The sequence below is a fragment of the Ornithorhynchus anatinus genome, chromosome 4 (genome assembly GCF_004115215.2).
Source record: "Ornithorhynchus anatinus isolate Pmale09 chromosome 4, mOrnAna1.pri.v4, whole genome shotgun sequence".
Classification (NCBI taxonomy): Eukaryota; Metazoa; Chordata; class Mammalia; order Monotremata; family Ornithorhynchidae; genus Ornithorhynchus; species Ornithorhynchus anatinus.
The window spans coordinates 51,805,025-51,822,677 of record NC_041731.1 but is presented as its reverse complement, the minus strand read 5'-3'; the positions used below and the strand labels follow the sequence as shown (position 1 = coordinate 51,822,677).

General features: G+C 42.5%; 1 protein-coding gene and 1 non-coding gene across 2 annotated transcripts in view; one reads left to right on the top strand and one right to left on the bottom strand.

Moving 5' to 3' along the window:
• CNGB3 (cyclic nucleotide gated channel subunit beta 3) overlaps positions 1–17,653 on the top strand; it is a 128,840-nt gene that overhangs the window by 24,687 nt on the left and 86,500 nt on the right. The gene's annotated exons all lie outside the window — the stretch shown is intronic.
• On the bottom strand, positions 6,793–6,929 carry LOC114811651. The gene has a single exon (XR_003759347.1). It is a non-coding gene; the product is annotated as a small nucleolar RNA SNORA7 (small nucleolar RNA).

Sequence of the window (17,653 nt, the reverse complement as noted above, 5' to 3'; positions counted from 1 at the left end):
GCTTAGTAGGTGAGGAACACTGTACTAAGTATACAAGTTGCTACATATGTTCCTTGCCCACAAGGAGCTTACAGTCTAGATAAAGGTGCGGTATCTCCAAACAATGTGTTAGATTAAACCTGTCTATCTGGCAACTAATTCTTACCCCAACAGCCTACTTGTATTTAAGATAAACAGTGGGATCAGTCAATCAATCAAGAATATTTGTTGGTCATTTACTTTGTGCATGCACTGCTAGGGAGTGTATCAGTCAAGCAGTGGAATGTATTGGCACTTAATGCATGCAGAGCACTGTAGTAAGTGTTTGGGAAAGTTCAATACAACAGGGTTAGTGGACACCATCCCTGCCCTCAAGAGGTTTACCATCTAGTGCAGGAGGAGACTGGCATTAAAGTAAATTATGAGAAAGAGGAAACAATAGAGTTCATTGATTCATTCATTCACTCAATCATATTTATTGAGTGCTTACTGTGTGCAGACCACTGTATTAAATGCCTGGGAGAGTACAATATAACAATAAACAGACACATTCCCTGCCCACAGTGAGCTTACGGTCTAAAGGGGTAGACAGGCAGGAATATAAATAAATAAATTACAGATATGCATATAAGTTCTGTGCAGCTGGGAAGGGGAGAGGGGTGAATGAAGGGAGCAAATCAGGAAGAGGGAAGACACAGAAGGGAGAAGGAGAAGAGAAAAGGAGGGAAGTCCTCTTGGAGGAGACACTTGGAGGAGACATGCCTTCAGAAAGGCTTTAAAAGGGGTGAGAGTAATTGTCTATCGTATATGAGGTGAGAGGATGTTCCAGGCCAGAGGTAGGACATGGGCAAGAGGTTGGCAGTGAGATAGATAAGATCGAGGCACAGCGAGAAAGTTAGCATTAGAGGAGCAAAGCGTGCAGGCTGGGTTTTAGGAGGAGAATAGCTAGATGAGATAGGAGTAATTGAGTGCTTTAAAGCCAATGGTGAGGAGTTTTTCTTTGATGTGGAGGTTGATGGGCAACCATTGGAGTTTCTTGAAGAGTGGGGAAACATGTCCTGAATGTTTTTGTAGAAAAGTGATCCAAGCAGCAGAGTGAAGTATGGACAGGAGTTTTAAGGTACATAAGTGATACCAGGGGAGTCAGGGGAGTAAGTACCAAATTTCATAGGTGAGGCGGACCTGCTGAAGTGGCAGTATTTAGGGAAATATGGTAGGTACATGGAAGGTTCGTTGGTGAGTACCTTCTGGAGGAGAAATTATATCAGAAGTGTCTTGAAGATTGAGAGAGCAGTGGATCTGCCAGATATGAAGGAGGAAGGATTTTCAAACACAAGGGAGGGCTTGAGTCTTGATCAGTGGCAAGCAAGACTAGAAGGTACAGTGACTAGGTTGGCTTGAGAGGAATGAAGACTGTGAGCTAGGGTGCATTAGGAGAGAAGCAAGAGTAGGTAGTGGGAAGAGAGCTGATTCAGGGCTTTGAAACCAATGATCAGGAGTTTATGATTGAGGAGTGAATGTTCAACCTTTGGAGGGTTTTGAGGACTTGGGTGACATTCACCAAAAGATGCCTGAGAAAATTAATCTGGCAGCAGAGTGTAGTCTGGCCCGTTGATGGGAGAGACTGGAGGAAGGAAGATTTGTTGAGGAGGTTGACGAAGTCAGTGGGAAGGACTTTAAATTTGAGAATGTCCTGCTGAAATCAGGATGCCCGATCACTTTAAAGTAACGCATAAAAAATTAGCAGAGAAACCTGTGGTGGAAGAACATTCAAAGACTTTATTGCAAAGAGATTGCTGAGCACTGACTATACCTGTTCAGCTTTTCTGCTCCCTTGCAATTTCTAGCTCCTGGTATTTTACATATCAAAAAGCCATTCTTTAAATTTTTAACCTTTTAAGTTCCTCCTAAATTGACTCCTTTTTACTGGAATAGGTTCTGTCAAATCTATCCATTAGACTGTCCATTTTAGTGTTCCTATTCCTGTATTTTGGATCATTTTTTAACAATTCATATGTTACTTTTGAGTGGCTTGAAGGTTTATTCTTAAGTATTGTACTTCGAGAAGACCCTTCTATCTGATTGGCTGGGGTCTTTTTTGGTGACTTAGTTGTTTGAATTCTATCTTTGGACAGTTTCCTTTCTGAAGGCTTTTCAGCAATAGCTGGCACTGATTGTTTCAGGCTCTGTTTTTGTTTTTTTTAACTCATGATCCATCTAATAATTGAGTTGATCCTAAATCTAGATCCTAGAGTAGATCTAGGAGTAGATCCTAGTCACAAGCCTACTTCTCTTTAAAGTCTGCCTCTGCTCTCCAGCTAGGTTCCCAAGTAGGGCAGTGTCACACTTCTTGCACTGCTTCTCAAAAAGTCAGAATAGCCTGAAGGGATTTTTCAAAATGTCTCAGCCATAAACACCATCTCTGATTAGAATTCTTCCATGGCTGACCAGGTCCTTGCTCAATGCCAACACTTCCCAAAGGGTCCGTCCTGAAAGAGAAAATCTTTTGGCAGGGGGAATCATCTCTAAAAGAAGAACCAATTCATTATCCTGTCATTTGAATCACTTAGCAGCTGACACTCAAGGTTCACCCCTGAAAGCTTCCAAAGATGCAGTTTAGCCATTACCAAGGAAAACTACCTGTTTCTGCCTTTCCATCTCAGCACTTTCTCATTTTTAAATATAAAAATGCATTCTGATGGGCATTAATGAGTAGCAGGTTGAAGGAAATGTGTTTTGCTGGGAAACATCAAAGAGCTGGGTTTTTACAAAGGGTGACACACTTGAATGGCTGATTTTGAAATGGTGAACAAACGAGAGAGGAAAATTTTCAGATTCTCTGATTGGGCTGCTCAGCTAGGCTGACTTAGCCAGTGTGGTACCAGGCTTTTCATCCCCATCTTTCTCCCAAAGTACCCGGAAAATAGGTTATTTCTATGAAGAGTCTCTCTCTCTACAGTAGAAATCAGTCTCTATTTTGGTGGGCTTAAAATATGCAATCACTTCACAGCGGGAACAATAAGAACAGAATAGAATTCAAAATCTTATCAACCCTCATACAAGAGTGAAGTTTTATTTACTTGGAGCTACAGCAAAGTAAGAATCACTACAATAACGATGTTTAAGAATCAGTGTGTGACTTCATAGTAATAAAAAAGAAGTATATATTCTCAAGCTAGTAAAAATAAACTAAGTTTGTAGAAAAATAGTAACAGCAACTTTTGCCACCTTCATTCCTTTGGTGCTAAAAATGTGGCCTTTTGCTTTGTGTCTTAATTGAAAATTTCCCTCTTTAGTTAGAAATGCATCTTTAATTTCAACAACTTCAGTCACATTATAAAAAAAATGTCCCTACTCATTCTTAATAGTAAATTACCTTTCTAGTTTCATGATGGATTATTATACCACACCAACTAGTTTTCCCAGGGCATAAAAGGAGATCTTTGTGGTCTCTCAGCTGTTGGCTGTTCAAATATCAATGCAACTAATATTTTCCTGCCTTTTCTCCTTTTTATCTTTTGCTTTTGGCCAGCTTATTGGATTCATGAGAGTTTGAGAGCAAAAGATGGATTAGATACCAACTCAGAAGGAAACTTCATGTCCCCTAATATTGAGTTGGTTTATAATTTCCCTGACCTCTGGAGGTTCACATGTCTTAGTAGAACACACACAATCTCTGAGGATAAAGCACATATATAAATGTGTTTTCAGCTAATCTAAGATTGTCAACATCAATATCAATGTTATTTATTGAGCACTTACTCTGTGCAGAGAACTGTACTAAGCACTTGGGAGAGTGCAATATAATAGAGTAGGCAGAACTTTCCCTCCCACAGTGAGCTTACAATCCAGAAGGGAAGACAGACACTAATATTAGGCAATCAACTGTACTTATTAAGTGCTTACTGTGTGCAGAGCAATGTACTGAGTGCTTGGGAGAGTACAGCATAACAATATAACAGACACATTCCCTGTCCACAACAAGTTTAAGATCTAGAGGGGAAGACAGTCATTTATATAAATACATTATTTATAATTTACATAAATACTTATATACTTGAAGGGAGAAAGAGTAATTATCAGATATGAAGAGGGAGGACATTCCAAGACAGAGGCAGGACTTGGGTGAGAGGTCAGTGGTGATGTAGATGAGATTGAGGTACAGTGAATAGGTTGGCATCCAGCACTTAGAACAGTGCTTGGCAAATAGTAAGCACTTAACAAATACTGTCATTATTATTGGAGGAGCAAAGTGTGTAGGCTGGGTTATAGTAGGAGTATAGTGAGGGTGAGGTAGGAGGAGGCAAGGTGATTGAGTGTTTTAAAGCCAGGGTAAAGGAGTTTCTGTTAGATTAGGAGGTAGATAGCCATTAGAGGTTCTCGGGGAGTGGGGAAACATGGACTGAACATTTTTGTAGAAAAATGATCTGGGCAGCAGAGTGAAGTATGGACTGGAGTGGAGAGAGACAAAAGGCTGGGAGGTCAACAAGGAGGCTGATACAGTAATCAAAACAGGATAGGATAAGTGCTTGGATTAACATGGCAACAGTTTGGATGGAGAGGAAAGGGTGGATTTTAATGATAGTGATGGTTAGACTGACAGGGTTTAGTGATAGATTGAATATGTGGGTTGAATGAAAGAGAGGAGTAAAGGATAATGCCGAAGTTACAGGCTTGTGAGATAGAAAGTCTAGTACTGTCTTCAGTTAAGGGAAAGTCAAGGGGAGGACAGAACAGGACAGGTGGACATGTTTAGGACATGTTTAGGACATGTCTGTTTAGGACATGTTAAGCTTGAGCTAATGGAAGGACTTTATTAATAATAATAATGATAATAGCATTTGTTAAGCACTTACTATGTGCCAAGTACTGTTTTAAGCACCAAGGTGGATACAAGGTAATCAGGTTGTCCCACATGGGGTTTACAGTCTTAATCCCCATTTTATAGATGAGGTAATTAAGGCAAAAAGAAGTTAAGCAGCTTACCCAACGTCACACAGCAGACAAGTGGCAGATTTGGGATTAGAACCCATGACCTCTGCTCGGGCCCATGCTCTTTCCAACTAAGCCATGCTGCTTCCCCCATCCAAGTACAAATAACTTGAGGACAGGAGGAAATGTGAGACTGCAGGGAAGGAGAGAGAGAGAGAGAGACAGATCAGGAATGGAGGTGTAGATTTGGAAATCATCCTCAGGGAGGTGGTAGTTAAAGCCATGGGAGGAAATGAGTTCTCCAGGGAGTAGGTGAATGGAGAATAGAAGTGGACCCAAAACTGAACCTTGAGGAACACCCACAGTTAGAGGATGGGAGATAGAAGAGTCCACAAAAGAGATGAAGAATGAGTCACCAGAGAGATAGGAAAACAACCAGGAAAGGACGGTGTCCGTAAAGCTGAGGTTGGATGAAGAGTCTGAAATCTGGAGTGGGTGATAGAGGCAGATGATATGGGCTTCTACGTAAGGGAAAGAAAGGGATGGGGGAGGTGGAATGGTGCGAAAACCACAGTGGGGTATGAGAAGGAAGCCAACACCTTCTCCTTTCCTAGTGAGTCTTGAGGAGTGGGTGAAAATCAGGCCCCCTCTAGAGAGAGCAGCAAGGGAGACTGTATCATTTGGGGAGAGCCAGTTTTCAGTGATAGTGAGGAAGTAGTACACAGTAAGTGCTCAGTAAATACTACTGTTTGATTGTTTGAGATGTCTTAGAGGTAAGAGGAGATGCAGGATTGCAGGTGAAGTGAAAGATCTGGGCTAGAGAGACAGATTTAGCAGTTATCCGTGTCAATCAGTAGTATCGACTGAGTGCTTACTGTTTGCAGAGCATTTTACTAAGCAAGTGGGAGAGAACAATGTAACAGAGTTGGTAGGCAGGTTTCCTTCCCACAGTGAGCTTACAGTCTAGAGATAGAAGCTGAAGCCATGTATGTGGATTAACGCCCAGCATAGTGGAGAATGAGAAGAGTAGAAGGCAGAACAGAGTCTCGGGGGTTGCTCACAGTAAGAGGTTGAAAACCAAAGGAGAAGTCAAAGAAGGAAACTGAGAATCTGCAATCAGAGGGAGAACCAGGTGAGTACAGTGTCAGCAAAACTGAGTTCTGAGAGCGTTTCAAGAGGAGCGAGAATCTGTGGTTTCAAAAAGGGCCAAAAAACTGAAGAGTATCAGGGGAGAGTATGATAGCCCTTTGTACTTGACTATAAAGAGGACATTACTGACCTTTGAGAATCTCAGTGGAGTGAAATGTTTGAAAACTGGACTCAAAAGGGCTAAGAAGAGGAATGGTGAAGAGGAAATGAAGGTAGTAGGTATATAGAATGTGTTTTTGGAGATTATATAGAATAGGAGCAGGAAGAAAGAGTAAGTGCTGGAGGAGACCCTCACAACACAGAGGGCTTTTTAAAAAAAAATGAGGGAGGTTTACATGTGTTTGAAGGCAGAAAGGAAATCACTGTTGGATAGTGAGAGGTTGAAGATGGATGCGAGAAAGGGGAGAGTAGAAGCAAGTGATTTTGCTAGGTGAGAGAGAAATAGGGTCAGAGGCTCTGGTTCAAGGAGTGGATTTATACAGAAAATGGGAGTCTTCTCTTGGGCGGCTAGTCTTGTCTTATGCCGTCACGTTGTTTCCAACCTACAGAGACACCACGGACACATCTCTCCCAGAACACCCTGCTCTCCATCTGCAATCATTCTGGTAATGGATCCATAGAGTTTTCTTGGTAAAAATATGGAAGTGGTTTCACATTGCCGCCTTCCACCCATAAACTTGAGTCTTCAATCTTGATTCCCATACCACTGCTGCCCAGCAAGGGTAAGTTTTGACTTGTAGCAGATTGCCTTCCACTTGCTAGCCACTGCCCAAGCTAGGAATGGAATGGGTAGGCCTCTGCTTGACTCTCCCTCCCTAGCTGAGACTGGTAGAGTACTGGGAACTTTCCAGGTGCGACCCTGAGAGGGGCCTTGGGAGGTGAAAAATGAAGAATGGGTCAAATTCGTGTGTGATAGAGAGACTTTGGGAAATTCACTCCTGATCACTTTGATTTTATCAACTATTTACGAACTCTACAGTAGAGTTGGTATGCATGAGATCGCTGTCCTGGAGGAGCTTGCAATCTAATAGAAAAGAGAGCCGAGTTAAAGCATCAGAGTATGAATTTGCAGTGCAAGAAGGTGGTCCAGAGCCTGGATATCCTCCAGCTGTGTTCAGCCACACAGGCACAGGAGAGAAGGAAGTGGGCTTCAGCATTGATCCACAGCTCGGGGTTGGAGGTGAGCAAGTGACGAAGAGATAGGGAGCAAGGGAGTGAAGGTTGATGGATAAGGTGGAGTTTCGGACCTGTACTTTTGCACTTAGAGATGGGAGGGAATACAGTTGAGGGAAGATGGTATACACTAGACAAGTATGGGACTAGGGTGGATCTAGTTAGTCACTAGAGGGGATGAAGAAAAGGACTTTTTTTAAATGGCATTTGTTAAGCGTTATGGATTGGACAGACTCAACAACATTAAGACAACAGCTTATGTTAAGCACTTACTATTTGCCATACACTGCACTAAACACTGGGGTAGGTATAATCCAATCAGATTAGACACAGTCCATGTCCCACATGGGGCTCATAGTATTAATCCTTGTTTTACAAATGAGGGAACTGAGGCAAAGAGAATTGAAGTGACTTGCCCAAGGTCAAACAGCAGACAAGAGGCGAAGCTTGGATTAGAATGCACATCCTTATGTCTCCCCAGGCCATACTCTATCCACTGGACCATGCTGCTTCTCTTTGTTAAGTCTTAAATGTTGAAAGGAAGGAAGTTGTATAGCTTTAATTATGCATATATGTACATATTGCATACTATATATTCTACTAGAGTAGAATTTACATATTACTTACTAGAGAAGCAGCATGGCCTAGTGGAAAAAGCCCAGGCCTGGGCATCAGAGGACCCAAGTTATAATCCTTGCTCTGCCACTGGCCTACTGTGTGACCATTAACAAGTCACTTAACTTCTCTGTGCTTCAGTTTCTTCATCTGTCAAATGGGGATGAAATTCCTGTTCTCCCTCCCTGTTAGATTGTGAACCTCTATGTGGGACCAACTTGGTTATCTTGTATCTACCTCACAGTACAGTAAATGTGTCACAAACCACTATCATTACCGTATTCGATATTTTTAGGTCTGATTCCCCCGCCGTTAGACTGTAAGCTCCTTGTGGATGGGGAGTGAGTCTTGTGTTTCTACGGTATCTCTCAAACACTTAGCTCAATAAACATCATCATATCAACCATTATTACTGTGAGTAAACCTCAACCATTTAACTGCACCACACTGCCAAATGCAATTAGGGTTGCATCCTGTAGGTAAGTCATTTCTAAATAGCTGTGTTAGATCCAAGAACTATGGTTTATTTCTCTGACTTGGTGAAAGGACTTTCTAAGCAGCTTTAAGCAGTTTACCTGGAAGGAGAGAGATAGGAGGGCTTCCCCTCTGTTATAAGTAATCCTCTGTAGCAGGTCCCTTTTTCAACTAGAAGCAGAGTTTATTCTAAAAGCACTACATATTCTTCTTCTACTATAGCAATGTGGACCGCGACATGGATCGTAATATTCTTGTTTCTGTGGATGGTAGCTCTTCCTGGCAACTTATAGAATCCTGATTTGTCTCCTGCTACTCAAAGTGAAGGAAGACATATGAAAAGGTGGCAGGAGCTAAGTTTGAACCTAGTTCTGGGCCTACTTGCAATAGCATTATCTCCCTTAAATCTATATACTTTATAATACCAGACATATGTATAAGATGTTAAGAATAAGGAGTTTAATTGAAATTTGAGGTGAAGCTGAATGTAGTGGAGTACAGTTCTTGAATGGCTTTGAAAAGAAAATCCAAAAATCCAAAGTCCCAAAATCCCAAATCTCTACTTTTTATTTTTTTTATTTATGCTTAACTGAAAAAAAAATCAATGTACCAGTATAGGACATAGAGGTCATCAGATAATAATAATAACAATAACATTTGTTAAGCACTTACTAGGTGCCAGGCACTATGGTGGAAAGCAGCAAATTAAGTTGGACACAATCTCTGTCCAATGTGGGGCTCATAGTCTCAATACCCATTTTACAGATGAGGTAACTGAGGGCCAGTGACTTGCCCAAGTGACTTGCCCAAGGTCAAACAACAGATAAGTGGTGGAGCTAGGATATGTTAGTGGACAAATGTGTATGGATGGGGATGTAAGCATGTATGATATGTTTGTATAGAAATATTGATATCATTAGACCACAGTGGTTTTTAATGATTGGGAGTACCCTTAGACAGCTTTGAAATTATTGCAACTGCGAAATTTAAAATGCCTTCTTTAATTCATTCATTCAATAGTATTTATTGAGCGCTTACTATGTTCAGATCACTGTACTAAGTGCTTGGAATGAACAAGTCGGCAACAGAAAGAGACAGTCCCTGCCGTTTGACAGGCTTACAGTCTAATTGGGGGAGACAGACAGACAAGAACAATGGCAATAAATAGAGTCAACGGGAAGAACATCTCGTAAAAACAATGGCAACTAAATAGAATCAAGGTGATGTACATTTCATTAACAAAATAAATAGGGTAATGAAAATATATACAGTTGAGCAGACGAGTACAGTGCTGAGGGGATGGGAAGGGAGAGGGGGAGGAGCAGAGGGAAATGGGGGGAAAAGAGGGTTAAGCTGCGGAGAGGTGAAGGGGGGGTGGTAGAGAGAGTAGAGGGAGAAGGGGAGCTCAGTCTGGGAAGACCTCTTGGAGGAGGTGAGTTTTAAATAGGGTTTTGAAGAGGGGAAGAGAATTAGTTTGGCGGAGGTGAGGAGGGAGGACGTTCCAGGACCGCGGGAGGACGTGGCCCAGGGGTCGACGGCAGGATAGGCGAGACCGAGGGACGGTGAGGAGGTGGGCGGCAGAGGAGCGGAGCGTGCGGGGTGGGCAGTAAAAAGAGAGAAGGGAGGAGAAGTAGGAAGGGGCAAGGTGACGTAGAGCCTCGAAGCCTAGAGTGAGGAGTTTTTGTTTGGAGCGGAGGTTGATAGGCAACCACTGAAGGTATTTCAGTGTTTCTGGGGAGTGACATGCCCAGATCGTTTCTGCAGGAAGATGAGCCAGGCAGCGGAGTGAAGAATAGACTGGAGCGGGGCGAGAGAGGAGGAAGGGAGATCAGAGAGAAGGCTGACACAGTAGTCTAGCCGGGATATAACGAGAGCCCGTAGCAGTAAGGTAGCCGTTTGGGTGGAGAGGAAAGGGCGGATCTTGGCGATATTGTAAAGGTGAAACCGGCAGATCTCGGTAACGGATAGGATGCGTGGGGTGAATGAGAGAGATGAGTCAAGGATGACACTGAGATTGCGGGCCCGAGAGACAGGAAGGATGGTCGTGCCATCCACGGTGATAGAGAAGTCTGGGAGAGGACCGGGTTTGGGAGGGAAGATGAGGAGCTCAGTCTTGCTCATGTTGAGTTTTAGGCGGCAGGCCGACATCCAGGTGGAGTCATCCTGGAGGCAGGAGGAGATGCAAGCCCGAAGGGAGAGGGAGAGGACGGGGCGGAGATGTAGATCTGCGTGTCATCTGCGTAGAGATGGTAGTAAAAGCCGTGAGAGCGAATGAGTTCACCAAGGGAGTGAGTGTAAATGGAGAACAGAAGAGGGCCAAGAACTGACCCTTGAGGAACTCCAACAGTTAAAGGATGGGAGGGGGAGGAGGCGCCTGCGAAGGAGACCGAGAATGACCGGCCAGAGAGATAAGAGGAGAACCAGGAGAGGACGGAGTCCGTGAAGCCAAGGTGAGATAAGGTATGGAGGAGGAGGGGGTGGTCGAGAGTGTCAAAGGCAGCAGAGAGGTCAAGGAGGATTAGAATGGAGTAGGAGCCATTGGATTTGGCAAGAAGGAGGTCACGGGTGACCTTAGAGAGAGCGGTCTCGGTAGAGTGGAGGGGACGGAAGCCAGATTAGAGGGAGTCCAGGAGAGAATGGGAGTTAAGGAATTCTAAGCAGCGATTGTAGACGACTCGTTCTAGGATTTTGGAAAGGAAGGGTAGTAGGGAGATAGGGCGATAACTGGAGGGGGAAGTGGGGTCAAGAGCGGGTTTTTTTTTAAAACATGCACAGACACACACACATACACACAACCATCTCTTCCATCCCCCCTATATGCCCCTGCCACTCCTATCCAATGGTCTAATCAACTTCCTCAGCTCAAACTGAAGGTTACCAACCCTTTGGAAAGGATAAGTGTCTTCCAGATTCCACTGCCATCAGCCAGCCTGGGCAAAGGGACATCTCAGTGATTAGGGGAGGAGAAGAGTGCCCACCCAATCACATAGGCAAAGGGCAGGCATAATTTACAACTGCAGCTCCAAGAGGTGAGATGAGGCCTCCACTGACACCATTTTTTTGTTGTTTGGTTCGTTTCTTTTTATGGCATTTGTTAAATGCTTAGTAGGTGCTAGGCACTGTACTGAATGCTGGAGTAGATACAAGGTAATCACCTAAGGCTCATAGTCCAATGTGCAGAGAAGCAGTATGGCTCAGTGGAAAGAGCATGGGCTTAGGAATCAGAGGTCATGGGTTCTAGTCCCACCTGCGCCACCTGTCAGCTATGTGGCTTTGGGCAAGTTACTTGACTTCTCAGTGCCTCAGGTACCTCATCTGTAAAATGGGGGGATTAAGACTGTGAGCCTCACATGCGTCAACCTGATTACTCTGTATCTACCCCAGCACGTAGAACAGTGCTTGGCACATAGTAAGTGCTTAACAAATACCAACATTATCATTATTTATTATTAGAGAAGAGGATTTAATTCCCATTTTACAGATGATGTAACTGAGACACAGAGAAGTGAAGTGACTTGCACAAGGTCACACAGCAGACCTTGTGGCAGAAGTGACATTAGACATTAGAACCCAAGTCCTCTGACTCCCAAGCCTGTGCTCCTCCACTGGGCCACACTGTTTTTTGCGTGTCACCAACCCTATTGCATTGCTTTGTCTCCCAAATGCTTAGTACAGTGCTCAAAAAATAAGACTGAATGAATGAAGTACAGTATTTATTTTCCAGGCACTGTTCTAAGCACTGGTGCAGTTACAAGTTAATCAGGTTGACAAAGTCCATGTCCCACATTGGGCTCACAGTCTTAATCCACATTTTACAGACGAGGTAGCTGAGGCAACAAAGAAGTGAAGTGACGCCCAAGGGCACAGAGCAAACAAGTGGCAGAGCCAGAACTAGAACCCAGGTCCTTCTAACTCCCAGGCCTTTAATCTATCCTGTAGGCCACACTGCTTCCAAGCACTTAGCACTTAGTGCTGTTTGAAATATTGCTCAATAAATACCACTGATTGGTTTATTGGTGGTCTCCCTGAGGACCCCCAAGATCACCAGTATTTCTCCACATTGTCCCTAGATCAACAGAAAAGTCCCAGAGCAGCTGGCTTCGGGAGGGCCTGGGAGTTTGGAAGGCAGTTCCTGAGAGTACGAAGTGAGCGAGAGTCGTTATAACTCTCCACATCTCAACAAGAGAGAAGGGTTTAAGGGACCAGGAGGAAAGAGTGGATCAATCTGTCCCATGCCTGTTCATTCCAGCCCCAGCATCATCTTAACCTCTGAGCCCACTTTCAAATTACTGAGTAATTTTAGGGGCCTCCATTTCCTCAGTCAGCCCTCCCCAGTAAAATCAAGACCAACTAGTAAAGTACTGGGAAAATTCAGATTTCTTTCCTTAACGGGAATGGGGATTTCTCAACCTCTTCAAAGCCTTATTGAAGGCAAATCTCCTACAAGAGGCCTTCCCTGACTAAGTTCTCCATTCCTCTTCTCCCACTCCCTTGTGTATCACCCTGACTTGCTCCCTTTATTCATTCCCCCCTTCAAGCCCCAGAGCACGTATATACGTATCTGTAATTTATTTATTTATTTTTATGTCGGTCTCCCCTCTAAACTGTAAGGTTGCTGTGTGCAGGGAATGTGTCCATTTATTGTTGTACAGTGCTCTGTACACAGTAAGCACTTAATAAATTTGAATGACTAACTGACCGAATGACTGACTGACTGACTTTCCTCCTCATCCTCTCTTGGAGAGATAGACAAGTCAGCCCCTAGAAAGGTAGAAGGCATTGTAACTCTGAGGGGAGTTCTAATTTTGAAAGGTGATTGTCATCGTACCCTGTTTGCTTCTAGTGAAATTACCAATCTTTCGTTTTGTTCTGAGCTTCCATCGTGTAAGTGAAGGCTGAGGAAAATCACTAATAGAGTCACTCAGTTAGAAAGGAAAGATGGTTATTAGTGGCAGTCAGAACAATCAAAGCAAATAATGAACTCTGAGGAGGACTTACTACAATTTCTTAGGGGCTCAGTTTGCATTGAGAACGATAGACTACTGCTCATGCTAACAGTGCTCTCTGCTGCCTACGAGCAATACTGCAGACTGACAGTGCACCATCACCAAAATGTTTTTGGCCAACTGGAGCATTGTCAGAGGCGAGAAGCACTAATCAAGGCGATGTCAACACTGACATTTGATGAAGTTTGCCCTCAAACGAAAGAAATATATAAAGTACTTGCAGTTGCAAAAGAGCATCACCTCGTCTCATAATGAATAGGAAATAATAGGAGTTAATATAGGAAGAGAAATTAATTTCTAACCGTAAATACAAACTCTCCGACTACAGAGTTGGATACACATGAAGCAGATGCCTACTACTAGATTCAGTAGTTTTCTTAGTCAGAGAAAATGCCACTGATGGGAAAATTCACCTATGAGAGCATGTGTGATTGAAAAGTCCAAAGCGGGATCCAGAGACCCAGACACATTCTGCACTCAAAATTGCTGTGCTTTGTGCTGTCCTGTTTGATGTTGGCAGAGCCCAGGGCTATTTTTGCTCTTGCCTCCTTGTCTCTTGATCTTTATGAAACATCTGCTCAAAAAGAGCCCCTCCTTTCTTTGGTGTAGTGTGCCATGCTGATCCACCCATGGCGATAACTTCAGGATCCCAGAATTCTCCTAGTCACCCTGCCTCCTTAACTTGATTTTCATGTCCCAATACAGGTTTCTAAAAGCCTCATTCCTGCCTGAGTTCTTTGGGGACCCAAGGTGCTGGTGGTGCAGTAGACATTTCATAACAAGGAGACTTTCTGTCTCTGAATCATTTGTGTCAAACGGACTGATTTTGGCTGTGCACTGGGTCTTGACAACTGCCCGGAATAGAGTCTCATGCAGAAATGCCCATTTGTTTGCATGATATGATCCTCTAAACTGTAAGTTTACTGTGAGGCGGGAACGTGCCTATCAGCTCCATTATATTGTACTCTCCCAGTGCTTAGTACAGTACTCTGCACACAGTAAGTGCTAAATAAATATGATTGATTGATGTGTCTCTGCATCAAGTCAATGTGGAAACCAGCAAAAAAAAGTGTATACTTCCAGTTTTCCCAACCAAGCCATAAAACCAAGTCAATATAGCTGTAAGGAAGACACTAAGGAAGTAAGTCCATATGTTCTAATTAACTGTAATATCTCTAATTTCAAGAGTTTAGCATCACAGAAGTCAGGCCTTTCCACCGCTCCCTACCTAAAAAAAAAAGGGGGAGTTCTCCATGGCCAGTGAAGATAGAAAGCTAAGCAGATGAGACTGAAGGAATAATTGATGACTAATAATAATAATAATAATTGTGGTATTTAAATGCTTATTATATGCCAAGAACTGCACTAAGGTCTGGGGTAGATACAAAATTAAATGGTTTGGACATGGTCCCTATCCCACATGGAGCTCACAGTCTAAATAATTTATTGATCTAGTGATCACTCATTTGAGATCAAACTGTCCCTAGAGCTAACATTCAGAAAACATAGGTACAGGAATAAAGAAATTAACCTTATTCAATTAGCCATTAAGAAATTGTGAAAAGTCCTCCTTTCCTTTTTTTTAGTCTTTCCTTATTCTCAGGGAGCCCTCTTTGGGGAAGACAGTCTTGTGCTTTTTTTCCTATTCTAGATTGTTCCTCCACATAGTCCCTGTGAGCAGGAATATGTCACTTCTTTGAGTGTTTAATTCAGTGCATCATACCCAGTGGTTGCTCAATAAGTTCTATTACTGTAGTGAATTCTCATGTAGCCTATGGTTGCTCCTCCTCCCTAAGTGTTCATCCTTGAGGCATTTCGGTGATCTTTCAGAAATCTTGTCTAGTTCCTGGAGAGTACTGGTAGAGGCAGAGTTAAGAATCATTTGAAATTCCTAAATCTGGAAATTTGAGTTACCTCAAAATTGCAAATATTCTCCCTGACTCTTATTTCTAACAATAATTGGCATTTGTATGTGTAGAACTGACCCTCTAAGGTGTTCTTGTCAATATTGAAAATAAACAGGAGAAAAATGGCATGAACTCTTAAAAAATGGGTTTTCTTTTAGCAGATTATTTTTCACTCTGAAAGTTATCTTTTTTAACACAATTTGTTGATAATATTCATTCCTGGAAATGCCCTAGTCATAAATTACCATGTGTATAAGTAAACCATTGGATGTTTTTAAGTGTTTAAAAATAACAGGCAGTGTGCTTTAATATTTCCTGAGCTAAATTGTGAAGGTGCTCTAGGCAGAGCAGAGTTAATTGCTCCAAGTAAGAAAATCCCATGGAATACTGGTACCGGATGTATGAATAAGTTGAGTGAGACAATCTTATGAAATATTGTTTCTCCTAGGATATTGTAGTTGTTCAATGATAATTAGTTTTAGAAGTGTTTTAGTCTCTTTTTTAACTTGAAGCAAATATTCACTGCAATCATATCTCTTAAAATTATTAAGGTAGGAAATTAAACAAGTTTGGGTACTTGAAAAGTTCTTCCCACTCTCCTTAATGTGGCTCATGCTTCAAATTAGCAATCAAAACCCAATTTTTTTAAAAAGCAGATATATATGTCTGAACACCATGTGATTATCTCTGAGCGCCTATCTCCTTAGGGAGCGAGAGAAAGAAGATAAGAGGATTCACCACCTGTTGGGATTGAACGATTAAGAGGATTGTCAAAGAAGCTACTGGGACAAACCTTCGAATTTAACAGAATGGATCTAATACAACCCAGATGATTAGCTAGGAATCGGAATTTCTAGAAACACCAGTTTCCTTTCCCGACAAATAGGCTAACGATGGGGGTTAGTACATTCTTATTGGGTGGTTTCCAAATCTTTTCTCTTTATTTTTGTCTTTCTCAGGGTCAAAAAAGTAAGAGAAGAAAAAAAATGACATCCCCTGCTTAGAGATGTCAGATGCCAGTAATAGCTTCACCCTTTCTTCATAGCTCTCTGGTAAATGAAATAAATAAAAAGAAACCCAAATTATGATAAATGGTTCCACACAAGCAACAAACTGATACTCAAGAGCCTTAATAATATTGCTTACTTGTTTAATTAGAAATAGTTAGCTTGCTATTAAGTTATTAATCATTATGTTAATACTAGAATTCATTTTATTGTCTAGACCCAGGATAATAGCAGGGAGTGCCATCAATCTATATTCAATGTTCCTCTTTGGCAGCGAGCTGCCATTAATGAAGCGGGAAATGAGCTCCAGAGTATGGAATAACATGCTCTCCTGAGCTGAATCTCCTGCATTCTGAAAACTGGGTTCATCCAATTCTCTGGGATTGCATGGGATTGCATAGTAAATTCTATAACCCCATGACCCCACACAATCCTGTATATTGGAAATTATCCAGCCTTCCAGGAGAGGTGAGGGGAGGTGCAGAGATAGGAGGGAATGGGGAAATGGCAGAAGAAGACTTGATTGAAGTGAATCAGTTCTATTCTGTTAAATCAATTCCCTTAAACCTGAATGAAACCTGATCCAACCATTTTTAAAAATAGTATTCGTTAAGCATTTACTATGTGTCAGGCACTTTTAATAAGCACTGGGGTCAATACAAGCTAATCATCTTGAACAGCCCATGTCCTATGAGGGGCTCACAATCTTAATCCCCATTTTACAGTTGAGGTCACTGAGGCACCAAGAAGTCAAGTAACTTGCCCAAGGTCACACAGCAGACAAGTGGCAGAACTGGGATTAGAAGCCAGGTCCTCTGTCTTCCAGTCCCATGCTTTTTCCAGTAGGCCACACTGCTTCTCACAAAATATATCACAAACTTTCCAAACTTAGCACATACAAGCAGAATTTGCCCTCAGATGCTGATTCAGTCACTGTTGCTGTTTCTGAGTTGCCATTGATTAGTGGGGCTCTGTCTGAATTGAAACCCCATTCTGTTAAAAGAAGAGGCTGCAATTCAAGAGGCTCAGTGGAAAGAGCTAGGGCTTGGGAGTCAGAGGTCATGGGTTCGAATCCCGGCTTTGCCACTTGGCAGCTGTGTGACTGTGGGCAAGTCACTTCTCTGTGCCTCAGTTCCCTTATCTGTAAAATGGGGATTATCTGTGAGCCTCACGTGGGACAACCTGATTACCCTGTATCTACCCCAGCGCTTAGAACAGTGCTCTGCACATAGTAAACACAACAAATACTGATATTATTATTATTGTTATTATGCACAGAGGGTTTTGGAATCCCAGGTTGCCCTCTAGCCCTTGAGAAACATCTTTTCCAGAGGGTTAGAACATGATGGAGTAAAGCAGATTGCACTATGGAATCTCATGCTGAAAAAAGAAAACATAAACTGTAATGACC